The sequence below is a fragment of the Phyllobates terribilis genome, unplaced genomic scaffold (assembly GCF_046119375.1).
Source record: "Phyllobates terribilis strain yellow unplaced genomic scaffold, ASM4611937v1 Scaffold_9__5_contigs__length_417890890, whole genome shotgun sequence".
Classification (NCBI taxonomy): Eukaryota; Metazoa; Chordata; class Amphibia; order Anura; family Dendrobatidae; genus Phyllobates; species Phyllobates terribilis.
This window is the reverse complement of record NW_027362769.1, coordinates 111,505,880-111,522,490: the sequence shown is the minus strand read 5'-3', so window position 1 is coordinate 111,522,490 and position 16,611 is coordinate 111,505,880. Positions and strand designations below refer to the sequence as shown.

At 41.7% G+C, this 16,611-nt stretch overlaps 1 protein-coding gene across 4 annotated transcripts in view; it reads left to right on the top strand.

The window, feature by feature from the left end:
- RAPGEF4 (Rap guanine nucleotide exchange factor 4) overlaps positions 1-16,611 on the top strand; it is a 370,796-nt gene that overhangs the window by 121,177 nt on the left and 233,008 nt on the right. The window contains exon 1 of one of the 4 annotated variants that reach the window (XM_073646935.1): positions 14,550-15,029. The exons of the other annotated variants lie outside the window; for them this stretch is intronic. The gene's annotated coding sequence lies outside the window, so the exon portion shown is untranslated. Of the gene's footprint in view, positions 1-14,549; positions 15,030-16,611 lie in introns of those variants that run through there. 4 annotated transcript variants of the gene reach the window in all.

Here is a 16,611-nt window from a genome sequence, read left to right as displayed (position 1 = left end):
GACCATGGGGAGTGCATTATACTGTGTGGAGGACCATGCCGAGTGCATTATATGCGTGGAGGACCATGTGGAGTGAATTATACTGCCTGGAGGACCATGGGGAGTGCATTATACTGTGTGCAGGACCATGGGGAGTGCATTATACTGTGTGGAGGACTATGGGGTACATTATACTGTGTGCAGGACCATGGGGAGTTCATTATACTGTGTGCAGGACCATGTGGAGTGCATTATACTGTATGGAGGACTATGGGGTGCATTCTACTGTGTGCAGGACCATGGGGAGTGCATTATACTGTGTGCAGGACCATGGGGAGTGCATTACACTGTGTGCAGGACCATGGGGAGTGCATTATACTGTGTGGAAAACCATGGGGAGTGCATTATACTGTGTGCAGGACCATGGGGAATGCATTATACTGTATGGAGGACTATGGGGTGCATTATACTGCGTGGAGGACCATGGGGAGTGCATTATACAGTGTGCAGGACCATGGGAAGTGCATTATACTGTGTGCAGGACCATGGGGAGTGCATTATACTGTGCAGGACCATGGGGAGTGCATTATACTGTGTGCAGGATCATGGGGAATGCATTATACTGTGTGGAGAACCATGGTGAGTGCATTATACTGTATGGAGGACTATGGGGAGTGCATTATACTCTGTGGAGTGTGGAGAGGTGTGGGGGTCATTATACTGTATGTAGGCCCATTATACTGCATGGAGGACTGTGTGGGGGGTCACAGTTGGGGGATCATACTGTGTTGGTGTCACCATACTTTGCCCTGGGAGTTGAGGTGGGGTACAGTAGGCAGGGCTGTGGAGTCAGTAAGCCAAACCTCCGACTCAATTTGCATGACACCAACTCTGACTCCCTCATACACGGCTCATGTTTAAGTGATGCATTTACTGTAGCACATATTCATCTCAGCTAAAAGTCTAGACCCTTAGATCAGGAATAGGACAGACATTTATAGGACATTTCATAACTTTCCCAAATTCTTATGAAAAAAATATTCCCCACAAATTGCATTGAACTATTGTACATAATTTATTATATATATTAGGAGTCGGAGTCGGTCCATTTTATACCGACTCCCACTCCGACTCCACCAAAATGGACACCGACTCCACAGCCCTGACAGTAGGGTCATTATACTGTGCATGTCATTATACTGTGCATGTAGAAGCTAATGAGGAGGAATGCACCATTGGGGTATCATACTGTGTTTGGCGGGCACTTTTATTGGCATCACATTTTATGGGGCAATGAAAGAGGGATCTAGGACTTGAGCAGGAAGAAAATTGCTATGTAAAGGCAGGAAAGTTGTGAGATCTGCTCCTCTGTGACCCCGACAATTATTTACTTTTTACTTTTTTTTGGGGGGGGGGGGGGGCCCAATTAGAACCTCTGCTATGGGGCCCCATGATTCCTATGTCCACCCCTGCTGCTTATCCACCATCCAGACTATTCTGCATTGCAAATTTTCATCAATTTTTCTCTGTCGTCCACGTCCAGGGAGGTTAGCTACAGTGCCACGGGTTGTAAACTTCTTGATTATGTTGCGCACCGTGGATTAAGGAACATCAAAATCTCTGGAGATGGACTTGTAACCTTCAGATTATTGATATTTTTCAACAATTTTGGTTCTCAATTCCTCGGACAGTTCTCTTCTCCTCTTTCTGTTCTCCATGCTTAGTGCGGCACACACAGGCACATAATTCAAAGATTGAGTCATTTTCTCCCCTTTTTATCTGGTTTCAGGGGTGATTTTCATATTGCCCACACTGTTACTTGCCACAGGTAAGTTTGAACGAGCATTACATGCTTGAAACAATTTTGTCCGGCCCATTTTTGGGGTTTTGTGTGAAATTATGTACAATTTGCCTATTTTTGTCTGTTTTTTTTGTGTTGTTCCAATACACACAAAGGAAATAAACGTGTGTATAACAAAACATGTGTAATTGCGATCATTTTCTGTGAGAAATACTAAATTTTCTGGAATAATTTCAAGGGTGTCAACATTTCCAGCCATGATTGTACCTCTGGAATCGTATGCTGGATTAAAAAAAAAAATGGAATACTCAGAAGAACAGCAGGAAATAAATAGGAGCAAAAACTGGTCACGTTTGAGCTGGTGACAGGAACTCTTTAAAGGGTATTGAGACAAGACGCTGGAGCTACGTGTAGGCATTCCGCATTTTAAGTGAGATGCCACATGTGCCAAGTACAATGTCAATAATCTGGTTTGCATAAGGCTATTTTATGACATTGCGAACTTCTTGATCCTGAAAATACATTGCCTGGATCAAGCCTAAATTACAGGGATTAGTTAAAACTGTTTCAAGGGTTCAGTAGCACAATAGTAGTTTTTTCTTATAATATACAAAGTGGTTCAGAAAGTGTAGACTAGACCAGACTTTTTCCATTGCATTAACTGAAATGACAATTGCATGCATGCAATTACTTAAAAGACAATTGCCAGTCTAGAAATTCTTATAATAAATATCACTGTAATTAATTATATACCCAAAATAATGAAGTAACATATTGGACAGCCCTTTAGCTATATTCATGTATTATATAAGAGTGTGCAAAGCAGTCATCAAAGCAAAAGGTGGCTACTTTGAAGAACCTAGAATATAAGACATATTTTCAGTTGTTTCACACTTTTTTGGTAAGTATATAATTCCACATGTGTTAATTCATAGTTTTGATGCCTTCAGTGTGAATGTACAATTTTCATAGTCATGAAAATACAGAAAAATCTTTAAATGAGAAGGTGTGTCCAAACTTTTGGTCTGTACTATATATATATATATATATATATTTATTTATTTATTTTACTCACTTATATAGTGCCATTAATTCCACAGCGCTTTACAGACATCATATATCTGATTAGACTTAGATTGGTAACTTTAAAGGGGTTGTCCAGGCTTGGGGCTCAAGAGTGCAGTCAATTACTGCAGATTTGTGAATCCTCGAGGTGCGCACTGTCAGGATTCTCCGGTACCGGGAGCAGGTGGCTGCATAACCTCAAGAATGTAATTTGCATACATGCAGTCACCTGCCGACTAGACATTCGTGGCCTCGCTCAATGCAAGTGTAGTGAGCAAGGCCGGACATGTCTAGACGGAATGTGACCAGAAGTATGCAAATCACATACATGACCGCCCGCTTCTGGCACCGGAGAATCCTGGCAGCGCACACTGTGAGGACTTACAAACCTGCAGTCACATAGAGTAACTGCAGGCTTGAACCCCAAGCCTGGACAACCTCTTTAAATAATTTAATGAGTGTTCACTTTTAGAATTATGTAACAATGGTCGAGCCACGATTCCACCCCTCACTGTGTCTGGGATGCAGTTACTCTCAGCTCAGCCATCCAATCTGGTGCAGGGGCGTGCTGAAGCTGTCAGTACTTTGATTGACAGCTCAGTCGTTCAGTCTGGTGTAGGGGCATGCTGAGCTGTCGGTGTTTGATTGGACGGCTGAGCTGTCAATCTCAGACTGGGAGGTTCTGGGCTGCCTTCAAGTGTTCCTGTCCCAGGTGATTGCCCAGCTACTTAGCTAGGCTGTCAGTCCCCGATCTCTGCCAGACGTAGATTCAGCTCAGTGTGGTTTATTTCTCTGTGCCTAGTGCTTTGTTTGTGTATCTTTTTGCTGCCTGACCTTGGACCTCGTTCTGACCATCCGTTTTGCCTAGCCCCTTTGCTCTTATCCGTTATCCTCCTGGTATTCTGACCTCGGACCGTTACCTGACTACGCCTTTGTCTCTTCCCTCTGTTTTTGACTTACCCTCTGGCTCTTTATCTCGGAGTCCTTGACTACCCTGAATCATGGCTTATTCACGAGAAGTAGCTCAGTGTCACAGGTAGACTAGCAATTGCCTATGATGTAATTTGCCTTTATGTTATTGAGCAATTGACCTGTGATGTCCGGTCCATACTTTGTGTTAAACTATTTTGTGTATAAATAAGTGGTCATAGACAATACCTCTATTATGGTGGTGAAGGAGAGGAACAAGAAGCGCTTTCAACTTGGTTAGCTAATTGCTATTTGGGTTTGATACCTGCAAAGCAAAAAATCAAAAGCCATATAGAGTGGATTACTGTTGTACTTCTTGGCTCTTGTAGTATCTCACGTGGTTTAGTTACCTGTGAGAGCCCTATGTGCGGCTTCTACATACACGTCCGCAAACCGGTCCGTCATTGTCTGCTTGTGCTTCATTTATATTACATCAAATGGTTAATAAATGTCTCAAATTAATTACTTTTGTATATCCTAATATCTTCTTTCCATTAGAGTAATATGTTAATTGTTAAAAAAGTGTTTTTCTGTGACTTTAATGGCTCACTCACACTGGCGTATAACACGGCCGAGTGCGATCCAGTGTTTTATCTCATAGCACTCGGCCCAATGTTATATTATGGGGCAGTGCAGATCTGCGATTATTTTCTCATACCTGTTGAGAAAACAATCGCAGCATGCTGCGAGTGGCTCCAATATTCGAATCACGCATGCCCATACAAGTCTATGGGTGCGTGAGAAACATTGGACTGCACTCGGATGTCATCAGATTGCAGTCCGATATACGCTGACACAGACCATGAAGAAGATGGAGAAATTAAGTTCTCTGTTTTCTCCGCACCTGTGATACGATTTTCTCATGCGAGAGAATCAGATCACACTCAGATGACACTGGGATTAATCTCTGACAGAGTTTCAGCCGAGTGTCATTAGCATAATCGGCCCGATTCTCTTGCATCAGAGAATATACTCCAGTGTGAACGAACCTTAGTAGTGATGACCAGTCATTGTTATCAGATAGGTGGGGGTCCATAAGTGGCACAGTTACGTACATGGTGTCATGGCAGTGAATGTTACTACAGGTTCTCTCCCATTCACTTCCATGGGAAAGAGCTTTCCATACAACTCAATGGGACTGCACAATGAAGCTGTGCCACTTTTCGACTTATATTGTTCTGATATTGATGACAGGTGCCACTTTTGCTGCACCGCAGCCCCTTTATCAGCTGACTGATGGCGTGCCAGGAGTTGGATCTCCACCAAACTCACATTGATGACTTTTTCTAAAGATAGGTAATCAATATTGAAGTCCCGGAAAAACCCCTTTAATGACATTGAGTCATAGACTATATTAGGATATACTAAAAGTGATTATTTTGAGGACTCATGTTTTTTAACCGTGTGATGTAATATAGTAATGTCAGGTTTAGGAAGAGCTGTCCAATCTTTGCATCTGTTTTTTATTTGTACACCGTCTTTTATATGTATTGTTAAACTATTGTATTATATATCTGCTATTAGAGGCCATGTACAAGGTTTGTATAGGTTTGCTACATGTACAATTTATATGGTTTTTAGAGCTTTGCACAGCTTCTTTGATATCTTGAGTCACTTGCATTCATTCATGCAGTACTGTGTGTAAAGATTACTGTTTTATTTGCCTTTGGGTTTTTTTTTTTACTTTTTGTACATTTTAATTATTTTATTTTGTTTAACACTTTGTGTCATAAAAGTACCTTAAAAATCATCAAAGTTAATTCTGTTATTAGGACATTGGAACAGAAATGTACCTTCATCAGGGTTATGACATTTCCTCAATCCCTGACACCAGCATTAGTATACACTAGTGGCCAAAATTGAGGCAACACCCTCAAGATTTATGAATTTTTAGCATTTTGCCAATACAAATCCAAATTTCATGAATGTTTTTGATTTTACAGTAAAGTTTTTAAGTAGCAATAACAAAATGTCATATAGAAACACAATATTAGCAGGAAATTTGTTCATTTATCAACAAATTGGATACTATTGTCACTCAGATGACTGTGGGAGAAAACCATTTATTTGTCTATTTTCATATCTAACACTACAATGTTAATACTTAGTTGGATAACCCTTGGCCTTGATACCTGCCTGGCATCTACTTGGCATGCTATCTACCAGTTTGTGTAAATCAAATGGTGTGATGATATGAAACCATGATTTGATGATGGCTACAATGGGTTCCCGCTTGTTTGAAGCCCGCTGTTTTGACACCGCTCTTTTGAGCCGATCCCAGAGATTCTCAATAGGATTGAGATCGGGGCTGTTTCCTGCCCAATTCAATAGCTGGACATTTTTGTCCTTGAACCAAGAGAGACATTTTTTAGCTCTATGGCATGGGGTGCCATCTTGCTGAAAAATACACGGTGTCCCTTCACCAAATACCGTATTTTTCGGACTATAAGACGCACCGGACCATAAGACGCACCTAGGTTTTAGGGGAGGAAAAAAAAAATGTAAGCAAAAAATGTGTTCAGGATGCAATTTTAAGGGGGAGGGGGTCTTCTGCTGACACTGGTATAGGGGTAATGTCCCCCAATTCTGACAATATCCCCCATCCTGGTATATATGCCCCCCCCCTTCCTTTTATACGTGGTCCCCATCCCCATCCTGGTATGCCTGGCATCCCTCCATCCTGGTATGCATGGAACCCCTCAATCCTGGTATGCATGGCACCCCTCATCCTTATCCTGGTATGCATGGCACCCCTCATCCTTATTCTGATATGCATGGCACCCCTCATCCCTATCCTGGTATGCATGGCACCCCTCATCCCTATCCTGGTATGCATGGCACCCCTCATCCCTGTCCTGGTATGCATGGCACCCCTCATCCTTATCCTGGTATGCATGGCACCCCTCATCCCTATCCTGGTATGCATGGCACCCCTCATCCCTGTCCTGGTATGCATGGCACCCCTCATCCCTATCCTGGTATGCATGGCACCCCTCATCCTTATCCTGGTATGCATGGCACCCCTCATCCTTATCCTGGTATGCATGGCACCCCTCATCCCTATCCTGGTATGCATGGCACCCCTCATCCCTATCCTGGTATGCATGGCACAGCAATCCCCATCCTGGTATGCATGGCACAGCAATCCCCATCCTGGTATGTATGGCACCCCTCATCCCTGTCCTGGTGTGCATGGCACCCCTCATCCCTATCCTGGTATGCATGGCACCCCTCATCCCTATCCTGGTATGCATGGCACCCCTCATCCCTATCCATGTATGCATGGCACAGCAATCCCCATCCTGGTATGCATGGCACCCCTCATCCCTGTCCAAGTATGCATGGCACCCCTCCCTCATCCCTATCCTGGTATGCATGGCACCCCTAATTCCTATCCTGGTATGCATGGCACCCCTCATCCTTATCCTGGTATGTATGGCCCCTCATCCTTATCCTGGTATGTATGGCCCCCTCGTCTTTATCCTGTTATGTATACCCCCCACAGTTTTATCCTGGTATGTATCGCCCCCTCATCTTTATCCTGTTATGTATGTCCCCCTCATCCGTACCCTGGTATGCATGGCCCCCTCATCCGTACCCTGGTATGTAGGGCTCCCTCATCCTTACCCTGGTATGTATGGCCCCCTCATCCTTACCCTGGTATGTATGGCCCCCTCATCCTTATCCTAGTATGCATGGTCCCCCTAATCCCCACATAAAAAAAAATAAACACTCTTACTCACCTTTCTTCTCTCCTCCAGCGCTGCATTCTGTCTGCCCACACTGATCTCTCCAAGTGAGTCGCGCATGGCATCACTGCCATGTGCTGCTCACAAGGAGAGATCAGCTGCCGGAAGTCACTGCTCCCCACGTCGGGACTGTGTGCGCGGGGATCAGTGACTTCATGCTCCTTCATAGCCGGCACATAGCGTAGCCGCGCCGCGCTGCGGCCATGGTCGTGGGTAGCAGTGAAAATTCATTTTCTTTAGCAGCGGGGACAGTGTAGGCTGCAGCAGGCGGCTGCTGCCTCCTGAGCCCCGCTCCTCCGCCGCAACCGCTCCCCCACACCCCACATATATACTTCCTTGATGAACTTTTCAGCATTAACTGTTCCTTCAATTACCTGCAGCCTACCAACTCCATCTCTGGACATGCAGCCCCATACCATAACACTCCTAGGATGCTTCATGGTGGGTACTGTACACCCTGGCAAGCAATCCTCTCCAGGTCGTCGTCGAATGTAGCGGACACCGTCGCTGTCAAAGATGGATATGCGCGTGTCATCGCTCCATGAAACATTTCTCCATTGTTCAATGGTCCATTTAGAATGTTCTTTGGCCACTGCAGATGTTTCTGACGCTCTAAGGCATTCAAAAATGGCTTTTTACATGGTGTTCTGGCTCTTAACCCCGCATTTACCAATCGTCGTCGAACCGTCCGATCGGACACTGTCACTCCAGTGTTGACAAGCTCCTTGTTGATGTCAACATTGTTGATTTCCTGTTATTTAGGGCGATTCTAACAATTCTTCTATCAGTCTGAGGAGTTGTAACCTTCTTCCTTCCTCTACCTGGTTTATTCTTTATTGAACCAGTCTCTTGAAACCGCTTACACACTTTGAGAACGAAAACATGTAATTGCTTACCTTTTCATGACAAACTGGCATTAAAATCTAAAAACCGCCTTTTAATCGCACAATATCGGTCTTAAATCACACCCAGGTCATTATAATCAAACATAGAATACATATCGCAGAAAAGGGCGTGTGTTCAAGTAAGTATGTCTGTGAAAACTTTCATTAAATATTGGTGATGGTGAAAAACTGCAGGTGTTGCCTCAATTTTGGCCACTAGTGTACTTGGCAATGTTTTGATATTTTCATGGACGACCAAATTTCCTGTATCAGATACATGGATAAAAGGGCATCCTAGAAAATGACAGCATGTACAGATTTATCTATAGCTAAAGAATATACATTTTGTGTCTACTGCTCAAAGACGTCTCCATGGTAACAGACTACAAACATCCCTGTGTAGTCTGAGTGTACTCTTTTATGCCTGTCTCCTACTTTTTGCTAATCCACAGTTAAAGTGGTTGTCCACTACTTGGACAATCCCTTCTCAATTCCTATATTTCCCCTTGTAAAATAACACTTACTGTATATTCACCTCCGGAGCTGGAAAAGTTCCAGTGGTGACGCAGCTGACTCTCCTGGGGCTTGCATGACATTGCTATGTCATGTGATCCCTGCTGCCAATCAGCGCTGGCTTCACTTTCCCCTCCTTTGGACAAATCAGACATCCAGAGGAAGTGAGAGCTGCGGTTGCTCTCTATTCTCCTCCGGATGTCAATTACGTTTATCTGAGTTTCATCATACTTTGGTCCGTGTGTCATCAGTTTTTCTCGTACGTGAAAAAAAAAGTTTCCCCACCTTTTCCTATTTAACAGTCCATTATTTTTTTCTCTGACCTGTAGACTTGCAGTGACAATTTTAATTCAACAGTAGGATAAAAACACGGATAGGACACTTTTGCAAAATATAGATGTCTAAATGAACCTTAAGTCTTTTTGCTTTTGTGCTGTCACAGCTCAGAGTTATTTGGTGATGAACAATGCTTTTTTTCCAGCATGATGGAGACCATGTCACAAGGTAAAAGTGATGATTAAGTGGCTCGGTGAGCAAAATATTAAAATTTTGAGTCCATTGCCTGGAAACATCCTTAGATCTCAATCACATTGAGAACCTGTAGTCAACCCTCAAAAAGTAGGAGGACAAACAAAAACTAAACTCCAAGCAATTATGCAAAAATGGGCGGTCATCAGTCAGGATTTGGCCTCGAAGTTGACATCCAGCTGCCAGGGCAAAGAGTCGTCAGTTTAAATATTGAACTTTAATATAAACCTGATGTATTTGTCAAAAAAAAGTTCAAAAACCTAATAAAGGCTGGTAATTGTACTTCAGTAACCATAGAAACATCCGACTAAAAGATCTAAAAACACTGAAGCAGCAAACTGTGAAAACCAAAGTTTATGTAATCTCAAAACTTTTGGACACAACTGTATAAGTAATCAGCAATCTTTATTAAGCCATGATGTATATTAAAAAAAAAACAATAAAAGACATAAAAAGGGGAAATACATGATGCAGAAATAGGTATATTATTCTAAAAGTGCCAGTGCACTGCCAGACCAGATAATCATCAGTAATAAAAAAATATATATAATAATGAAAAAAAACAATAATATATAGATATAGATAGATAGATAGATAGATAGATAGATAGATAGATAGATAGATAGATAGATAGATACTGGTGCTTCTCACAAAATTAGAATATCATCAAAAAGTTAATTTATTTCAGTTCTTCAATACAAAAAGTGAAACTCCTATATTATATAGAGTCATTACAAACTGAGTGATCTATTTCAAGTGTTTATTTCTGTTAATGTTGATGATTATGGCTTACAGCCAATGACAACACAAACGTCATTATCTCAGTAAATTAGAATACTTTATAACAACAGCTTGAAAAATGTTTTTAAAATCCGAAATGTTGGCCTACTGAAATGTATGTTCAGTAAATGCCCTCAATACTTAGTCCGGGCTCCTTTTGCATCAATTACTGCATCAATGCGGCAATGTGGCATGGAGGCGATCAGCCTGTGGCACTGCTGAGGTGTTATGGAAGCCCAGGTTGCTTTGATAGCAGCCTTCAGCTCATCTGCATTGTTGGGTCTGGTGTATCTCATCTTCCTCTTGACAATACCCCATAGATTCTCTATGGGGTTAAGGTCAGGCGAGTTTGCTGCCAATCAAGCACAGTGATACTGTTGTTTGTAAACCAGGTATTGATACTTTTGGCAGTGTGGACAGGTGCCAAGTCCTGCTGGAGAATGACATTTCCATCTCCAAAAAGTTTGTCGGCAGAGGGAAGCATGAAGAGCTCTAAAATTTCCTGGTAGACGGCTGCGCTGACTTTGGTCTTGATAAAACACAGTGGACCTACACCAGCAGATGACATGGCTCCCCAAACCATCACTGATTGTGGAAACTTCACACTAGACCTCAAGCAGCTTGGATTGTGGCCTCTCCGCTCTTCCTCCAGACTCTGGGACCTTGATTTCCAAATGAAATGCAAAATTTACTTTCATCTGAAAACACCACCTTGGACCATTGAGCAACAGTCCAGGTCTTTTTCTCCTTGGCCCAGGTAAGACGCTCCTGGCGTTGTCTATTGGTCATGAGTGGCTTGACACCAGGAATGCGACACTTGTAGCCCATGTCCTGGATACGTCTGTGTGTGGTGGCTCTTGAAGCAATGACTCCTGCAGCAGTCCACACCTTGTGAATCTCCCCCAAAATTTTGAATGGCCTTTTCTTAACAATCCTTTCAAGGCTTTGGTTATCCCGGTTGCTTGTGCACCTTTTTCTACCATATTTTTCCTTCCACTCAACATTCCATTAATATGCTTGGACACAGCACTCTGTGAACAGCCAGCTTCTTTAGCAATTACATTTTGTGGCTTACCCTCCTTGTCAATGACTGCCTTCTGGACATCTGTCAAGTCAGCAGTCTTCCCCATGATTGTGGAGCCTACTGAAACAGACTAAGGGACCTTTTTAAAAGGTTTGGAAGCCTTTGCAGGTGTTTTTTGTTAATTATTCTAATTTACTGAGATAATGACTTTTGTGTTTTTATTGGCTGTAAGCCATAATCATCAACATTAACAGAAATAAACACTTGAAATAGATCACTCTGTTTTTAATGACTCTATATAATATATGAGTTTCACTTTTTGGATTGAATAACTGAAATAAATTAACTTTTTGATGATATTCTAATTTTGTGAGAAGCACCTATATATCATGGCTGTGGAATCAGTAAGCCAAACCTCTGACTCCTCAATTTCCTTGACTCCGGACTCCGACTCCTCAGCCCGGCCTCACTACTGAGCTTGTACATAAAGTGTAGCACAGATTCATCTCAACTAAAAGCCGAGATCCTTAAATCAGGAATAGAACAGACATTTATAGGACGTTTAATAACTTTCACAAATTCTTATGAAAACATTTGCAGCACATCCTTCATTGAACTACTGTACCCAATTTATTATATATTTTAGGAGTCGGAGTCGGTCCATTTTATACCAACTCCGACTCCACCAAAATGGACACCGACTCCACAGCCCTGATTAACAATGGTTTAAAAAATTATTTTTATGATATAGAGTCAAATGAAATAACAAAGTATCCTTTAGAAGAAGCTAACGTGAAATGTGCATTAGGAGTAGCTCTGATAGATGCTCTGTTAACTCTGACATTATGGGATGTGTCATATTATTTATGGAACTTCTCCTTCTTTCTCATTTTTCCTAGTTCGGGTTCCTTTAAGGAATTATTTTGTTTTTTGATTTGACTTTTATTTCATCAAAAGCTTTTTTTTTTCAAACCAATGCATTATGCATTATATACAGTATATATATTTGATTTACTTCCTGATGAATTATTGCCAGGTCTGGCAATGCACTAGCACTTTCATAGTATTGGATTCTTAGATCTTTGCAGCATGCCATCATACCTTTTTGTGCATCATTTATTCTCCCATTTGAGGCTATGTGCCCACGATGCAGAAATGCTCCGGATTTTTCCTGAGCGTTTCTGCATCTCCCTGGCAGAAAAAATGCATGCGGATTGTACATGTGGATTGTACATGGGGATTGTACATGCGGATTGCACATGCGTTTTTCCTGCCAGGGACATGTGGATGTGAAGTGTTCTTCACATGCATTTCCGCATGCGGGTTATCAAGCGCTTTCCAAGCAATTTTAGCATCACTTGGAAAGTGCTTGACAACTTGATCACACTATATAAATATATGCAACCGGCATGAATTTATGTAGTGTGACCAAGTTAGTTAAAAAAAAGAATAAAAATGGTAAAAAATTTAAAAAAAACCATTATACTTACCTTCCGTTGGCCCCCGGTCTTCTTATCCGATGCGTCCGGTCTCCCCGATATCTCGCGGTTGTGTAAAAGGACCTTCCATGACGTCATTTAGTCATGTGACAGGTCACGCGACCGCCGACGTCAGCTTTCGCATGACCCGTCACATGACTAAATGACGTCATGGAAGGTCCTTTTAGACCATCGCGAGCCGCCGGGGAGCCAGGACGCATCTCTGAGGAGACCGGGGGCCATCAGAAGGTGAGTATAATGTATATTTTTATTTTAAATTCTTTTTTTTTTTTACAGGTTCTATGGCACCCGGGTCTGGAGGAGAGTCTCCTCTTCTTCAGACTGGGTATCATCCGCACATTAGATCGCTTAATATCCGCATGTGCACATGTAGTCATGCGGATATTAAGCGATTTAATGCAAGTCAATGGCGGCGAGAACGCAAAATAATTGGTAGTGCTGCGTATTTTTCCGCAATGATAATCCGCAGCGTAAATTTCATGCGGATTATCATTGGGGAACATGGCAGGCCTTCTACCAGGCGTTTTTTAAGCGTTTCTGCGGCGGAATTGCACCTGCGGAAACGCTTAAAAAACGCTTAGTGGGCACACAGCCTTATACACTTTTTTTAAATATATATTATGGCTAAATAAGGATTATAGATTATTTATACATTATAGTTGAGTCTCCTTGATTTTGCAGGGTCTTATTAAATAAGATGATTGATTGTACGTTTTTGCATGATAGGGCTTAAACAATACGCTAGCATGCTGCGTTGCACTTTTGCAAACCCACCCAGTATAGCTGAGAAAGGTAGGCGAAAATTCTATGAGCAAATTTTTTCCACCATATTGATCTTTTTTTTTTTTTCCATCATCAATAACATGCATCCACTTACTGATACAACTGCTGCAGGCTTATGCTGTTGAGGGAATGTGCTGAGCTAACAGCCGATGGTACTCGGTGTTCATGGTTATAGTTTGTTAATACTTTACTAAGTCTCTCCCAAACACTGGACCACCAAGATCTGCCCAAAGTAGAGCCTGTATGCGTCTCTAGACCACCATTAACCACTTAACTGCCCTTGACCATCAGTGGCATTGCCTTGATCTTCATTATGCAAGCATTGTATGGCGGTATTATTCAGAGACAGATTTATTTTGGCATGGGTTTGCAATGCTGTGTGAAAAATATAGTAGTTTTATATGTTATTACGGTCTGTGATGGCATTATTCATATTCACTATGAAATCATTATTTTGGCATTGTATGGTGGTATTGGCGCCGAATGCTGGTAATCTTTAAGCCTTATATGGCAGTATTATTTGTCCCTACTTTATATTGAGCTTGCTTAATATATTGCATTATTATTGTTATTTTATTAGCATGGAACAAAAGTTGAATAATTTATGACCCACAACTTCATTTTGAAAACTGTCTTTTAATTCCAGCGTACGGTTGTTTTAGCACCATAAGGCAGCAGTATAGTTGACAGCGACCATTTGTAAAGCAGAATAGGGGTAGCGGGCATGACTTTCAGTAGAGTGCGTTTGTCTATGTGGTGACATTTTTCTCGCAGCCAGATGGCAAGAGATTATTTTATGGATCATATAGATTAACCGTCTTTTGCGTGCACATCTGGCGGAGATACACCCACATGTATGTGAGCCCTTAAAAAATGCCTTTCGACTTTTGACTCGTGTTTGATCTCCCTTCACCGTGCATTGCAGGAAAAGGAAAAAAAAACAACAAAACAATGCGATGATAGCAGCGGTTTGTGGTTTTCTGTACAGGTTGCACAGGAACAGACGGTTTAACCCATATTTGCATTTGATAAGATCTACAGAAGAGTATAGATCTGACATACAAGGAAAAAGCAGTCCTGGGGGACCGTGCCGCTGTGTGCTGCTGCTGCTGCTCACAGTCAGATAGGAAGGGGAGGATCAGCAGAATACAGGGCAGCATCCTGACCAGGAGTGTCTGCTCACTGATTGCTCCATAGAGGAAGCCCTGGGAAGAATGTGCTGCCTGCTTTTCGGAGGCACTGAGGAAGCGCACAGCTGGATACATAGGCAGAGGTTGCATTGTTAATCGACTCTTGAAAGACAAGAGAGTAAAATCAGTAATATTCTCATGCAAAGCAAAGGGAAAACCTGCTTCATCCTGACCATGTGCTGGGGTCACAGCTGGGGGAACAGCGGAGCGCGGAGCTGGACCCCTGGGGCTTCTCATTGAACTCTACCTATGAAGAGACACCACTGTAAGTCATCCTTTATTTCTACCTCTTATCATTCCTCATTATATAGATGTATATAGTTTCATCTCGTCTCAATCACAACCTCTCAAGTTGAGATAACTTAAAGGTTTTCCTGCAGTCCTATGTAAGACCACAAATATCAAAGGCATAAGACCAGGGTCAATTCTTCTCTGTATGTATATATGCATTTTCATATTTATTTGACATTTCCACGTTCTCATTTGTCTAATGTCACCATTGATGGCAAGGATCGAGCATCATGGCTGGATATTACGTAGTCTTAATGGGTTTTCTCACTTTTATGTTACTTTCTTGGTGATCGGTGCATATCGACGGAAGTTTACACGTTCCTGGTGGTGGTTAAGTGATGGGGATGGGATTTTCGCAGAGCTTTTTAGTGTGTAGAAAAGAGGTTGATAGACAAGATCGGAAGCTTTAAATAATATATAAGTTGTGCTGAAGATGACTGGCGTCTTTGCCGAGGATGCAGGATTCTTGTTTGTGTTGCAGTAAGTGGGTGAAGTGGGTACAGTGTGGATCAGGGGTGGGTGCTGTTTCCTATTATGTTCCCCCTTTTAGGGTGACAGCGGCAGGATCCATCATTGTAGGTGCTGCTCTATTAAACAATAGCTGCTATTGGCCTATAGGTCCATCGGTTAATCCTCTATTGCTTTTCAGTAATACACGGGGTTAATCATGTAAGGAAATTCTAACACTTGTAAGAGAAGTGTGCGAGAAGTGTCCGCTCCTCTAGGACTAATCTCAGCTGTGATCAAAATTCCAACCAGAGCCAAAAAATTCTATTTCGCCTTATGAGTCCAATGTCCACTACTAAAAAAAAATGGTCCTTTTATATTTTTTCCAATTTTGGTAAATTCTTTTCTGCTTTTTATTATTTTTTTTTTATAAACTTCGAAAACTTGTATCAGTCCTCCCCTTCCAGACTTGTATCCTATCGAAGTCTTTTGCCTATGTGTTTTCTAATAGGCAAAATGCACACATTCAGTTTTTGGTGCAGTATTTCCTTTTGGTATGATTTACTCCTGGCTTTGGCTTAAAAAGAAATACTAGACTAGAAGATGGAAAAAAAATCATTTTACTGTATGTTCTGTTTGTTTTTCATTATTTGTCTAATTCTGCAATGTTTCTTTGCTAATAATGAAAAAACTCAATAAAACAAAAAAAATTACATTAGTGAGGAACGATTGCTCTATAGTACTGAGCTTTGGGCTCTCCATTGTGATATTAATATTAATTATATTATTAATAATAATTAAAAAAAAACAGAATTAAATGCCTAGTACACCTTTAGGCCATGACCCCACTACCAGTATTTGGTCAGTATTTTTTTTCAGGAGTGGGAGCCAAAACCAGGAGTGGGTGATAAATGCAGAATTGGTGACTTGTTTCTATTATACCTTTTCTCTGATTGTTCCTCACCTGGTTTTGGCTCCCACTCCTGAGAAAAAATACTGACCAAATACTGATAGTGGGACTGTGGCCTTGAAGAAACTTTCTGAGCTAAGTTATTGCAGTCACTTTATGCAATTGCAGATTAAGAAAAAATAATGACAGTGTGCAATTT